Below are 11,991 nucleotides of genomic sequence, written 5' to 3'. Positions count from 1 at the left end.
TGAGGAGGTGGTCAGCAGGGGTGAAGAGGGGTTGAGGAGGTGGTCAGCAGGGGTGAAGAGGGGTTGAGGAGGTGGTCTGCAGGGGTGAAGAGGGGTTGAGGAGGTGGTCAGCAGGGGTGAAGAGGGGTTGAGGAGGTGGTCAGCAGGGGTGAAGAGGGGTTGAGGAGGTGGTCTGCAGGGGTGAAGAGGGGTTGAGGAGGTGGTCTGCAGGGGTGAGGAGGGGTTGAGGAGGTGGTCTGTAGGGGTGAAGAGGGGTTGAGGAGGTGGTCTGCAGGGGTGAAGAGAGGTTGAGGAGGTGGTCAGCAGGGGTGAAGAGGGGTTGAGGAGGTGGTCTGCAGGGGTGAAGAGGGGTTGAGGAGGTGGTCTGCAGGGGTGAGGAGGGGTTGAGGAGGTGGTCAGCAGGGGTGAGGAGGGGTTGAGGAGGTGGTCAGCAGGGGTGAAGAGAGGTTGAGGTGGTGGTCAGCAGGGGTGAAGAGGTGGTCTGCAGGGGTGAAGAGGTGGTCTGCAGGGGTGAAGAGGGGTTGAGGAGGTGGTCAGCAGGGGTGAAGAGGGGTTGAGGAGGTGGTCAGCAGGGGTGAAGAGGGGTTGAGGAGGTGGTCTGCAGGGGTGAAGAGGGGTTGAGGAGGTGGTCAGCAGGGGTGAAGAGGGGTTGAGGAGGTGGTCAGCAGGGGTGAAGAGGGGTTGAGGAGGTGGTCTGCAGGGGTGAAGAGGGGTTGAGGAGGTGGTCTGCAGGGGTGAGGAGGGGTTGAGGAGGTGGTCTGCAGGGGTGAAGAGGGGTTGAGGAGGTGGTCTGCAGGGGTGAAGAGGGGTTGAGGAGGTGGTCAGCAGGGGTGAAGAGGGGTTGAGGAGGTGGTCTGCAGGGGTGAGGAGGGGTTGAGGAGGTGGTCTGCAGGGGTGAAGAGAGGTTGAGGAGGTGGTCAGCAGGGGTGAAGAGGGGTTGAGGAGGTGGTCTGCAGGGGTGAAGAGGGGTTGAGGAGGTGGTCAGCAGGGGTGAAGAGGGGTTGAGGAGGTGGTCTGCAGGGGTGAGGAGGGGTTGAGGAGGTGGTCTGCAGGGGTGAAGAGAGGTTGAGGAGGTGGTCTGCAGGGGTGAAGAGGGGTTGAGGAGGTGGTCTGCAGGGGTGAAGAGGGGTTGAGGAGGTGGTCTGCAGGGGTGAAGAGGGGTTGAGGAGGTGGTCAGCAGGGGTGAAGAGGGGTTGAGGAGGTGGTCTGCAGGGGTGAAGAGAGGTTGAGGAGGTGGTCAGCAGGGGTGAAGAGGGGTTGAGGAGGTGGTCTGCAGGGGTGAAGAGAGGTTGAGGAGGTGGTCAGCAGGGGTGAAGAGGGGTTGAGGAGGTGGTCTGCAGGGGTGAAGAGGGGTTGAGGAGGTGGTCAGCAGGGGTGAAGAGGGGTTGAGGAGGTGGTCTGCAGGGGTGAGGAGGGGTTGAGGAGGTGGTCTGCAGGGGTGAAGAGAGGTTGAGGAGGTGGTCAGCAGGGGTGAAGAGGGGTTGAGGAGGTGGTCTGCAGGGGTGAAGAGGGGTTGAGGAGGTGGTCTGCAGGGGTGAAGAGGGGTTGAGGAGGTGGTCTGCAGGGGTGAAGAGGGGTTGAGGAGGTGGTCAGCAGGGGTGAAGAGGTGTTGAGGAGGTGGTCTGCAGGGGTGAAGAGGGGTTGAGGAGGTGGTCTGCAGGGGTGAAGAGGGGTTGAGGAGGTGGTCTGCAGGGGTGAAGAGGGGTTGAGAAGGTGGTCAGCAGGGGTGAGGAGGTGGTCAGCAGGGGTGAGGAGGGGTTGAGGAGGTGGTCTGCAGGGGTGAAGAGGGGTTGAGGAGGTGGTCAGCAGGGGTGAGGAGGGGTTGAGGAGGTTAGCAGGGGTGAAGAGGGGTTGAGGAGGTTAGCAGGGGTGAAGAGGGGTTGAGGAGGTGGTCTGCAGGGGTGAAGAGGGGTTGAGGAGGTGGTCTGCAGGGGTGAAGAGGGGTTGAGGAGGTGGTCTGCAGGGGTGAAGAGGGGTTGAGGAGGTGGTCTGCAGGGGTGAAGAGGGGTTGAGGAGGTGGTCTGCAGGGGTGAAGAGGGGTTGAGGAGGTGGTCTGCAGGGGTGAAGAGGGGTTGAGGAGGTGGTCTGCAGGGGTGAAGAGGGGTTGAGGAGGTGGTCAGCAGGGGTGAGGAGGGGTTGAGGAGGTGGTCAGCAGGGGTGAGGAGGGGTTGAGGAGGTGGTCAGCAGGGGTGAAGAGGGGTTGAGGAGGTGGTCAGCAGGGGTGAGGAGGGGTTGAGGAGGTGGTCTGCAGGGGTGAGGAGAGGGGTGAGGAGGTGGTCAGCAGGGGTGAGGAGAGGGGTGAGGAGGTGGTCAGCAGGGGTGAGGAGGGGTTGAGGAGGTTAGCAGGGGTGAGGAGAGGGGTGAGGAGAGGGGTGAGGAAGGGTTGAGGAGGTGGTCTGCAGGGGTGAAGAGGGGTTGAAGAGTTGGTCAGCAGGGTGAGGAGGGGTTGAGGAGGTTAGCAGGGGTGAGGAGAGGGGTGAAGAGGGGTTGAGGAGGTGGTCAGCAGGGGTTGAGGAGGTGGTCAGCAGGGGTGAGGAGGGTTGAGGAGGTGGTCTGCAGGGGTGAAGAGGGGTTGAGGAGGTGGTCTGCAGGGGTGAAGAGGGGTTGAGGAGGTGGTCTGCAGGGGTGAAGAGGGGTTGAGGAGGTGGTCTGCAGAGGTGAAGAGGGGTTGAGGAGGTGGTCTGCAGGGGTGAAGAGGCGGTGAGGAGGTGGTCAGCAGGGGTGAGGAGAGGGGTGAGGAGGTGGTCAGCAGGGGTGAAGAGGGGTTGAGGAGGTTAGCAGGGGTGAGGAGAGGGGTGAGGAGGGGTTGAGGAGGTGGTCTGCAGGGTGAAGAGGGGTTGAGGAGGTGGTCTGCAGGGGTGAGGAGGGGTTGAGGAGGTGGTCTGCAGGGGTGAAGAGGGGTTGAGGAGGTGGTCTGCAGGGGTGAAGAGGGGTTGAGGAGGTGGTCTGCAGGGGTGAAGAGGGGTTGAGGAGGTGGTCTGCAGGGGTGAAGAGGGGTTGAGGAGGTGGTCTGCAGGGGTGAAGAGGGGTTGAGGAGGTGGTCTGCAGGGGTGAAGAGGGGTTGAGGAGGTGGTCTGCAGGGGTGAAGAGGGGTTGAGGAGGTGGTCTGCAGGGGTGAAGAGGGGTTGAGGAGGTGGTCAGCAGGGGTGAGGAGGGGTTGAGGAGGTGGTCAGCAGGGGTGAGGAGGGGTTGAGGAGGTGGTCAGCAGGGGTGAAGAGGGGTTGAGGAGGTGGTCAGCAGGGGTGAAGAGGGGTTGAGGAGGTGGTCAGCAGGGGTGAGGAGAGGGGTGAGGAGGTGGTCAGCAGGGGTGAAGAGGGGTTGAGGAGGTTAGCAGGGGTGAGGAGAGGGGTGAGGAGGGGTTGAGGAGGTGGTCTGCAGGGGTGAAGAGGGGTTGAGGAGGTGGTCAGCAGGGGTGAGGAGGGGTTGAGGAGGTGGTCTGCAGGGGTGAAGAGGGGTTGAGGAGGTGGTCAGCAGGGGTGAGGAGAGGGGTGAGGAGGTGGTCAGCAGGGGTGAAGAGGGGTTGAGGAGGTTAGCAGGGGTGAGGAGAGGGGTGAGGAGGGGTTGAGGAGGTGGTCTGCAGGGGTGAAGAGGGGTTGAGGAGGTGGTCAGCAGGGGTGAGGAGGGGTTGAGGAGGTTAGCAGAGGTGAGGAGAGGGGTGAAGAGGGGTTGAGGAGGTGGTCAGCAGGGGTGAAGAGGGGTTGAGGAGGTGGTCAGCAGGGGTGAGGAGGGGTTGAGGAGGTGGTCAGCAGGGGTGAAGAGGGGTTGAGGAGGTGGTCTGCAGGGTGTGAAGAGGGGTTGAGGAGGTGGTCTGCAGGGGTGAAGAGGGGTTGAGGAGGTGGTCTGCAGGGGTGAAGAGGGGTTGAGGAGGTGGTCAGCAGGGGTGAAGAGGTGTTGAGGAGGTGGTCTGCAGGGGTGAAGAGGGGTTGAGGAGGTGGTCTGCAGGGGTGAAGAGGGGTTGAGGAGGTGGTCTGCAGGGGTGAAGAGGGGTTGAGAAGGTGGTCAGCAGGGGTGAGGAGGTGGTCAGCAGGGGTGAGGAGGGGTTGAGGAGGTGGTCTGCAGGGGTGAAGAGGGGTTGAGGAGGTGGTCAGCAGGGGTGAGGAGGGGTTGAGGAGGTTAGCAGGGGTGAAGAGGGGTTGAGGAGGTTAGCAGGGGTGAAGAGGGGTTGAGGAGGTGGTCAGCAGGGGTGAGGAGGGGTTGAGGAGGTGGTCAGCAGGGGTGAGGAGGGGTTGAGGAGGTGGTCAGCAGGGGTGAGGAGGGGTTGAGGAGGTTAGCAGGGGTGAGGAGAGGGGTGAGGATGGTGGTCAGCAGGGTTGAGGGGGGGGGGGGTTGAGGAGGTGGTCAGCAGGGGTGATGAGGGGGGTGGGGAGGGGCTGAGGAGGTGGTCAGCAGGGGTGAGGAGGGGGGTGAGAGGATGGGTTGAAGAGGTGGTCAGCAGGGGTGAGGAGGGGTTGAGGAGGTTAGCAGGGGTGAGGAGAGGGGTGAGGAGGTGGTCAGCAGGGGTGAGAAGGGGTTGAGGAGGTGGTCAGCAGGGTTGAGGGGGGGGGGGGGGTTGAGGAGGTGGTCAGCAGGGGTGAGGAGGGGTTGAGGAGGTTAGCAGGGGTGAGGAGAGGGGTGAGGAGGTGGTCAGCAGGGGTGAGAAGGGGTTGAGAAGGTGGTCAGCAGGGGTGAGGAGGGGTTGAGGAGGTTAGCAGGGGTGAGAAGGGGTTGAGGAGGTGGTCAGCAGGGGTGAGGAGGGGTTGAGGTGGTCAGCAGGGGTGAGGAGGTGGTCAGCAGGGGTTAGGAGGGGTTGAGGAGGTTAGCAGGGGTGATGAGAGGGGTGAGGAGGTGGTCAGCAGGGGTGAGGAGGTGGTCAGCAGAGGTTGAGGAGGTGGTCAGCAGGGGTGAGGAGGGGTTGAGGAGGTGGTCAGCAGGGGTGAAGAGGGGTTGAGGAGGTGGTCAGCAGGGGTGAAGAGGGGTTGAGGAGGTGGTCAGCAGGGGTGAAGAGGGGTTGAGGAGGTGGTCAGCAGGGGTGAAGAGGGGTTGAGGAGGTGGTCAGCAGGGGTGAAGAGGGCTTGAGGAGTTGGTCAGCAGGGGTGAAGAGGGGTTGAGGAGGTGGTCAGCAGGGGTGAAGAGGGGTGAGGAGGTGGTCTGCAGGGGTGAAGAGGGGTTGAGGAGGTGGTCAGCAGGGGTGAAGTGGGGGTTGAGGAGGTGGTCAGCAGGGGTGAAGAGGGGTTGAGGAGGTGGTCAGCAGGGGTGAAGAGGGGTTGAGGAGGTGGTCAGCAGGGGTGAAGAGGGGTTGAGGAGGTGGTCTGCAGGGGTGAAGAGGGGTTGAGGAGGTGGTCTGCAGGGGTGAAGAGGGGTTGAGGAGGTGGTCTGCAGGGGTGAAGAGGGGTTGAGGAGGTGGTCTGCAGGGGTGAAGAGGGGTTGAGGAGGTGGTCTGCAGGGGTGAAGAGGGGTGAGGAGGTGGTCTGCAGGGTGAAGAGGGGTGAGGAGGTGGTCAGCAGGGGTGAAGAGGGGTTGAGGAGGTGGTCTGCAGGGGTGAGGAGGGGTTGAGGAGGTGGTCTGCAGGGGTGAAGAGGGGTTGAGGAGGTGGTCTGCAGGGGTGAGGAGGGTTGAGGAGGTGGTCTGCAGGGGTGAAGAGGGGTTGAGGAGGTGGTCTGCAGGGGTGAGGAGGGGTTGAGGAGGTGGTCTGCAGGGGTGAAGAGGGGTTGAGGAGGTGGTCTGCAGGGGTGAAGAGGGGTTGAGGAGGTGGTCTGCAGGGGTGAAGAGGGGTTGAGGAGGTGGTCTGCAGGGGTGAAGAGGGGTTGAGGAGGTGGTCTGCAGGGGTGAAGAGGGGTTGAGGAGGTGGTCTGCAGGGGTGAAGAGGGGTTGAGGAGGTGGTCTGCAGGGGTGAAGAGGGGTTGAGGAGGTGGTCTGCAGGGGTGAAGAGGGGTTGAGGAGGTGGTCAGCAGGGGTGAGGAGGGGTTGAGGAGGTGGTCAGCAGGGGTGAGGAGGGGTTGAGGAGGTGGTCAGCAGGGGTGAAGAGGGGTTGAGGAGGTGGTCAGCAGGGGTGAGGAGGGGTTGAGGAGGTGGTCTGCAGGGGTGAGGAGAGGGGTGAGGAGGTGGTCAGCAGGGTGAGGAGAGGGGTGAGGAGGTGGTCAGCAGGGGTGAGGAGGGGTTGAGGAGGTTAGCAGGGGTGAGGAGAGGGGTGAGGAGAGGGGTGAGGAAGGGTTGAGGAGGTGGTCTGCAGGGGTGAAGAGGGGTTTGAGGAGTTGGTCAGCAGGGTGAGGAGGGGTTTGAGGAGGTTAGCAGGGGTGAGGAGAGGGGTGAAGAGGGTTGAGGAGGTGGTCAGCAGGGTTGAGGAGGTGGTCAGCAGGGGTGAGGAGGGGTTGAGGAGGTGGTCTGCAGGGGTGAGAGGGGTTGAGGAGGTGGTCTGCAGGGGTGAAGAGGGGTTGAGGAGGGTGGTCTGCAGGGGGTGAAGAGGGGTTGAGGAGGTGGTCTGCAGAGGTGAAGAGGGGTTGAGGAGGTGGTCTGCAGGGGTGAAGAGGCGGTGAGGAGGTGGTCAGCAGGGGTGAGGAGAGGGGTGAGGAGGTGGTCAGCAGGGGTGAAGAGGGGTTGAGGAGGTTAGCAGGGGTGAGGAGAGGGGTGAGGAGGGGTTGAGGAGGTGGTCTGCAGGGGTGAAGAGGGGTTGAGGAGGTGGTCAGCAGGGGTGAGGAGGGGTTGAGGAGGTTAGCAGAGGTGAGGAGAGGGGTGAAGAGGGGTTGAGGAGGTGGTCAGCAGGGGTGAAGAGGGGTTGAGGAGGTGGTCAGCAGGGGTGAGGAGGGGTTGAGGAGGTGGTCAGCAGGGGTGAAGAGGGGTTGAGGAGGTGGTCTGCAGGGGTGAAGAGGGGTTGAGGAGGTGGTCTGCAGGGGTGAAGAGGGGTTGAGGAGGTGGTCTGCAGGGGGTGAGAGGGGTTGAGGAGGTGGTCAGCAGGGGTGAAGAGGTGTTGAGGAGGTGGTCTGCAGGGGTGAAGAGGGGTTGAGGAGGTGGTCTGCAGGGGTGAAGAGGGGTTGAGGAGGTGGTCTGCAGGGGTGAAGAGGGGTTGAGAAGGTGGTCAGCAGGGGTGAGGAGGTGGTCAGCAGGGGTGAGGAGGGGTTGAGGAGGTGGTCTGCAGGGGTGAAGAGGGGTTGAGGAGGTGGTCAGCAGGGGTGAGGAGGGGTTGAGGAGGTTAGCAGGGGTGTGAAGAGGGGTTGAGGAGGTTAGCAGGGGTGAAGAGGGGTTGAGGAGGTGGTCAGCAGGGGTGAGGAGGGGTTGAGGAGGTGGTCAGCAGGGGTGAGGAGGGGTTGAGGAGGTGGTCAGCAGGGGTGAGGAGGGGTTGAGGAGGTTAGCAGGGGTGAGGAGAGGGGTGAGGATGGTGGTCAGCAGGGTTGAGGGGGGGGGGGGGGTTGAGGAGGTGGTCAGCAGGGGTGATGAGGGGGGTGGGGAGGGGCTGAGGAGGTGGTCAGCAGGGGTGAGGAGGGGGGTGAGAGGATGGGTTGAAGAGGTGGTCAGCAGGGGTGAGGAGGGGTTGAGGAGGTTAGCAGGGGTGAGGAGAGGGGTGAGGAGGTGGTCAGCAGGGGTGAGAAGGGGTTGAGGAGGTGGTCAGCAGGGTTGAGGGGGGGGGGGGTGGTTGAGGAGGTGGTCAGCAGGGGTGAGGAGGGGTTGAGGAGGTTAGCAGGGGTGAGGAGAGGGGTGAGGAGGTGGTCAGCAGGGGTGAGAAGGGGTTGAGAAGGTGGTCAGCAGGGGTGAGGAGGGGTTGAGGAGGTTAGCAGGGGTGAGAAGGGGTTGAGGAGGTGGTCAGCAGGGGTGAGGAGGGGTTGAGGTGGTCAGCAGGGGTGAGGAGGTGGTCAGCAGGGGTTAGGAGGGGTTGAGGAGGTTAGCAGGGGTGATGAGAGGGGTGAGGAGGTGGTCAGCAGGGGTGAGGAGGGGTTGAGGAGGTGGTCAGCAGAGGTTGAGGAGGTGGTCAGCAGGGGTGAGGAGGTGGTCAGCAGGGGTGAAGAGGTGTTGAGAAGGTTAGTAGGGGTGAGGAGAGGGGTGAGGAGATGGTCAGCAGAGGTGAGGAGGGGTTGAGGACGTCAGCAGGGGTGAGGAGGGCGGTGGGGAGGGGTTGAGGAAATGGTCAGCAGGGGTGAGGAGGGGTGGAAATGGACCACTGCTGAACATCTGCCAGTGAGCTTGCCCAGTGAAGTGTGCCCCGCAGCCAAATACAAAACCACACTGCAGGGTTCTGTCCGACTTCTAACCCCCCTTCCCCTCTAGCGCTTACTCCTCCGCGCTCCCTCCACTCCTGCATGTTTCTGAAAGCTCCTCCCTCTGGTCCTCCTCCCTTGCTAACCCCCACCTGCCTATGCTCCCTCCCTCCTTCCTGCCCATTTTCCTTCCCTCCCGCCCCCACGCCTTCCCTCCCTTCCTCTCCCCTTCCCCCCTCCCTTCTCTCCCCTTCCCCTCTCCTCCCTCCTGCCCATTTTCCTTCCCTCCCTCTCGCCCCCACTCCTACCCTCCTTCCCTCTCTCCTCCCTCCCCCTCTCCTTCCCTCAATCATTTCTCAGTAGGGACACTTAGATTAACTACTTGTTGGCATGGTCTTTCTTTCTCACTTTGTGTTCCTCTGAATTGGTTCACGATCATCCACTTTCTGGAACAAATCTATGAAATGATCACTGATGCTACAATTATATTTTGCTAATTGTAATTGGTCACAGGGAGAGGAGTTATCAGACCAGGCCACTGATGGCACCAATTTGTGGCCAATTGCATCATTTAAACTGATCTTTGAGTCCGTTTCAGTGTGAAGGGGCCATTACAATCACAGTGAAAAAGAGGCTGACGATGACAGCCCACTGGGACACACTGGTTGAATCAACGTTGTTTCCACGTCATTTCAATGAAATGATGTTGAACCGACATGGAATAGACTTTGAATTGACATTTGGTAACTTCCTAATCCTATTACTGTGTAAACCAGGGCAGTTCAATTCCAGTCCTGAAGGGCTGAAACACTTCTGTTTTTTGTTTCTACCGGGTAGTTAATTGCACTCACCCTTATTAGAAGGAGAGGATGAAAACCAGAAGTGTTTCGGGCCTCCAGGGCCGACACTAATCAGCTCTGGCGTAAACACTTGGCACCCTTCATAGAGTAGGGACTATTCAACTCGCATCGTGGAAGTTCAGCTTAACAGTGCGGTTGACATTTAAAGACAACTTTCCCGCTTTAGTGGAGACTGCATTCTTGGTAAAACTCTACATATGTCGGCTCAATCACAATAACCTTTAAATTTATATTGCAGAATCTGTAATGCTTCAGCGTGACAGAGGAATTCGAAACTGTGGTTAAATCAGTGCAACGCCTGCCAGACATAAATTATAGACTGAAGAAGGAGAAGAGTAGTTTATTGTCCATTTGTAGAGATGTAATTGTGTCTTTTAGCTTCTTAAACAACCCCTGAGACCCCCCCCCCCCCCCCCCGCATAATACATTCTCATATTTTCCTGGAGAGTATTAAGCCTGAGGCCAGACAGACAACATGACCGAACCACCAGATATCTCTCTTCCAGGAGGACATGGAGAGTGTGTGTGTGTGTTTGATATGCACACAGTGTAATATACCCACAGACAATTCCAGAGAGTATGCATTATTACGAGCAGTAAATGGGTCCAGAATGAACATGTCTCATTAATAGTGAATGTGATTACTGTTTCTGGGAAGCTCCAGTAGTCTGTCTGTACCAGGAGGGAGCGGGGGAGGGAGAGAGGTGGATAATTGAAATGGTCAAATAAAAACAAAAGACTTCCTTGTTTACTAATAATCAACTGTTAATAGCTGTCTGTATGTCTACCCTGGGTCAGGCTCACTTACAGTGTTATTCAGATGTAATTGTAATATAATTGATTTAATGAGGTAGACTCATGTACACTTCATTTGACCCCAAAAGACTTTGTTCACCAGTGAAAGGTAGAGAATGATATGCAGATATGCAGATATGCAGTGTAAAGTTTTGTCAATAATACTTCAATTTGACTAGGCAATCCAGGCACCAACTAGGAACCATTGTCTGCCCATTTGCCTGATAGAGTAAATCCCCTCCATAAGTGGTATCAGCTTTCTCCTTCCTAAGCATCCTCATTTATTAGCCACACTCTTAGAAAAGAAGGTTCCCTATAAAACCAAAAAGGGTTCTATCACTTGCTTCATATATGGATTCCCTAAAAGTTATAAAAAACCCTAGAGGTTCTTCTTCACTGAATCAAAATGCTTCCATATAGAACCCTGTATGGTGCCATTTATGAATTATGGCTACTGCTATTAAATAGTCATATTTTTAGCTAAGAATATTATGTAATAAACAACTAAATAATAATTACCAGCATAGTTTTTAGAATGTATTGTCATTATATGCAAACATAGTTTTTAAATATGCACTAGTGGCCAGGGAGGCATCTCTTTGCTTGAACAATACACCTTTCTCTGTTAGTTACAGAAAACAACAAAAATGTGTCTTCTGCTCTGTGCTCAACCCCCCAAACATCAGACCTCACAGATACAGTTGCGCACAGGGTCAAGCTGAAGTGCAGCACCCCTGGATGGAAAGCATGTTATGGCTTTGGTCAAGGGCCCAGCAGTAGGGGAATGTTTTGAGGATGTGAACCCAGCAGCCCTCCAGTTGTCAGATCAATTCTGCCCATTTTTCCAGTGCCCGGCCCAGTACAGTATAGGTTGTTGCCTGACTGCTTCCAGAGGAGAAAAAACAGTTCATCTTCAGAAATAAGCATCAGTTAATCTGCCAAAATGAAGACAAAACGCTATGCAGACATACACTGAGTATACAAAACATTAAGGACACCTGCTCTTTCGAAGCTATGATGCCTTATTGATGTACCCTGTTAAATCCACTTAAATTAGTGTGGATGAAGGGGAGGAGACAGGTAAAAGAAGGATTTTTAAGCCTTGAGACATGGATTGTGTATGTATGCCATTCAGAGGGTGAATGAGAAAGAAAAATGATGTAAGTGCCTTTGAATGTGGTGTGGTAGTAGGCATCAGGCGCAGTGGTTTGTGTCAAGAACTGCAACACAACACTTTCACACAACAGTTTCCCATTTAAGAATTGTCCACCACCCAAAGGACATCCAGCCAACTTGACACAACTGCGGGAAGCATTAGAGTCAACATTGGCCAACATCTATGTGGAATGCTTTCAACACATGATAGGGTCCATGCCTTGATGAATTGAGGTAGTTCTGAGGGAAAAAGGGGGGGGGGCGGGGGGTCCAACTCAATATTAGGAAGGTGCTCTTAATGTTTGGATGAAGAACAACTTACATGCAGTTGTCAGCAGCAGCCGAAAGAGAGATCCTCTGCCTCTGATAGTTCTGGATTACTGACAGTAAGTAAAATAGTGTGTGAAAAGTCATGTAATGCTTAAATAGGCTATTGAATCACCAAGACTTATAATAATTAATTTATTCATACCTCCTCTCAGTGAGCAACAGTCTTCTATTGGCTTCATGAAACATAGTACCCTCAATTGACTCCACACTGAAATAAAAGTAACAATTACTTAATTGCCAATGTCAGGCTGGGTCTGTAGCTGTATTTGGCGTATCCCATAATAAAAAATAAGATTTATTCTAATCGTTAGCATACAGTCTTCTCTTCGCCTTCATGTTTGTGTGTTACATTACGAGACAGCTATTAATTCCCTTTCGGATTAACGTTACTTTCCCACAGAATTACGATTCTTCAACAACTCGAGGAAATGCTGTGAGTAGTTGATATTTATCTACTCCCCCTCTCTAGTTGTTGTGCCTGTCCATACTCACTACCTTTTATAGCTTTTTGTTGGGCATTTCCATCCTTGTGTGTTAGCTAGCTAGCTTCGGGTCTATCCCATTACCTCAGAAGTTAGTTCGTAGCTAGCTAAATAAGCCCACATAGCCATCATAGTTAGTTGTACCACTTGTTGACCCATGGTGTTGTGCCAGTCCCAGCCCTTGGATCCAGCATTACCACCCCC

At 56.7% G+C, this 11,991-nt stretch overlaps 1 long non-coding RNA gene across 1 annotated transcript; it reads right to left on the bottom strand.

Moving 5' to 3' along the window:
- Nucleotides 1–9,456: 9,456 nt before the first annotated feature.
- On the bottom strand, nucleotides 9,457–11,515 carry LOC116356228 (uncharacterized). Its single transcript, XR_004204712.1, has 3 exons — nucleotides 11,448–11,515; nucleotides 11,298–11,355; nucleotides 9,457–11,215 (listed from the first exon to the last, which is right to left on the bottom strand). It is a non-coding gene; the product is annotated as an uncharacterized LOC116356228 (long non-coding RNA).
- Nucleotides 11,516–11,991: the final 476 nt, after the last annotated feature.

The sequence above is a fragment of the Oncorhynchus kisutch genome, linkage group LG21 (genome assembly GCF_002021735.2).
Source record: "Oncorhynchus kisutch isolate 150728-3 linkage group LG21, Okis_V2, whole genome shotgun sequence".
Classification (NCBI taxonomy): Eukaryota; Metazoa; Chordata; class Actinopteri; order Salmoniformes; family Salmonidae; genus Oncorhynchus; species Oncorhynchus kisutch.
Note: the sequence above shows the minus strand (reverse complement) of the source record. Positions and strands in the feature narration are given on the sequence as shown.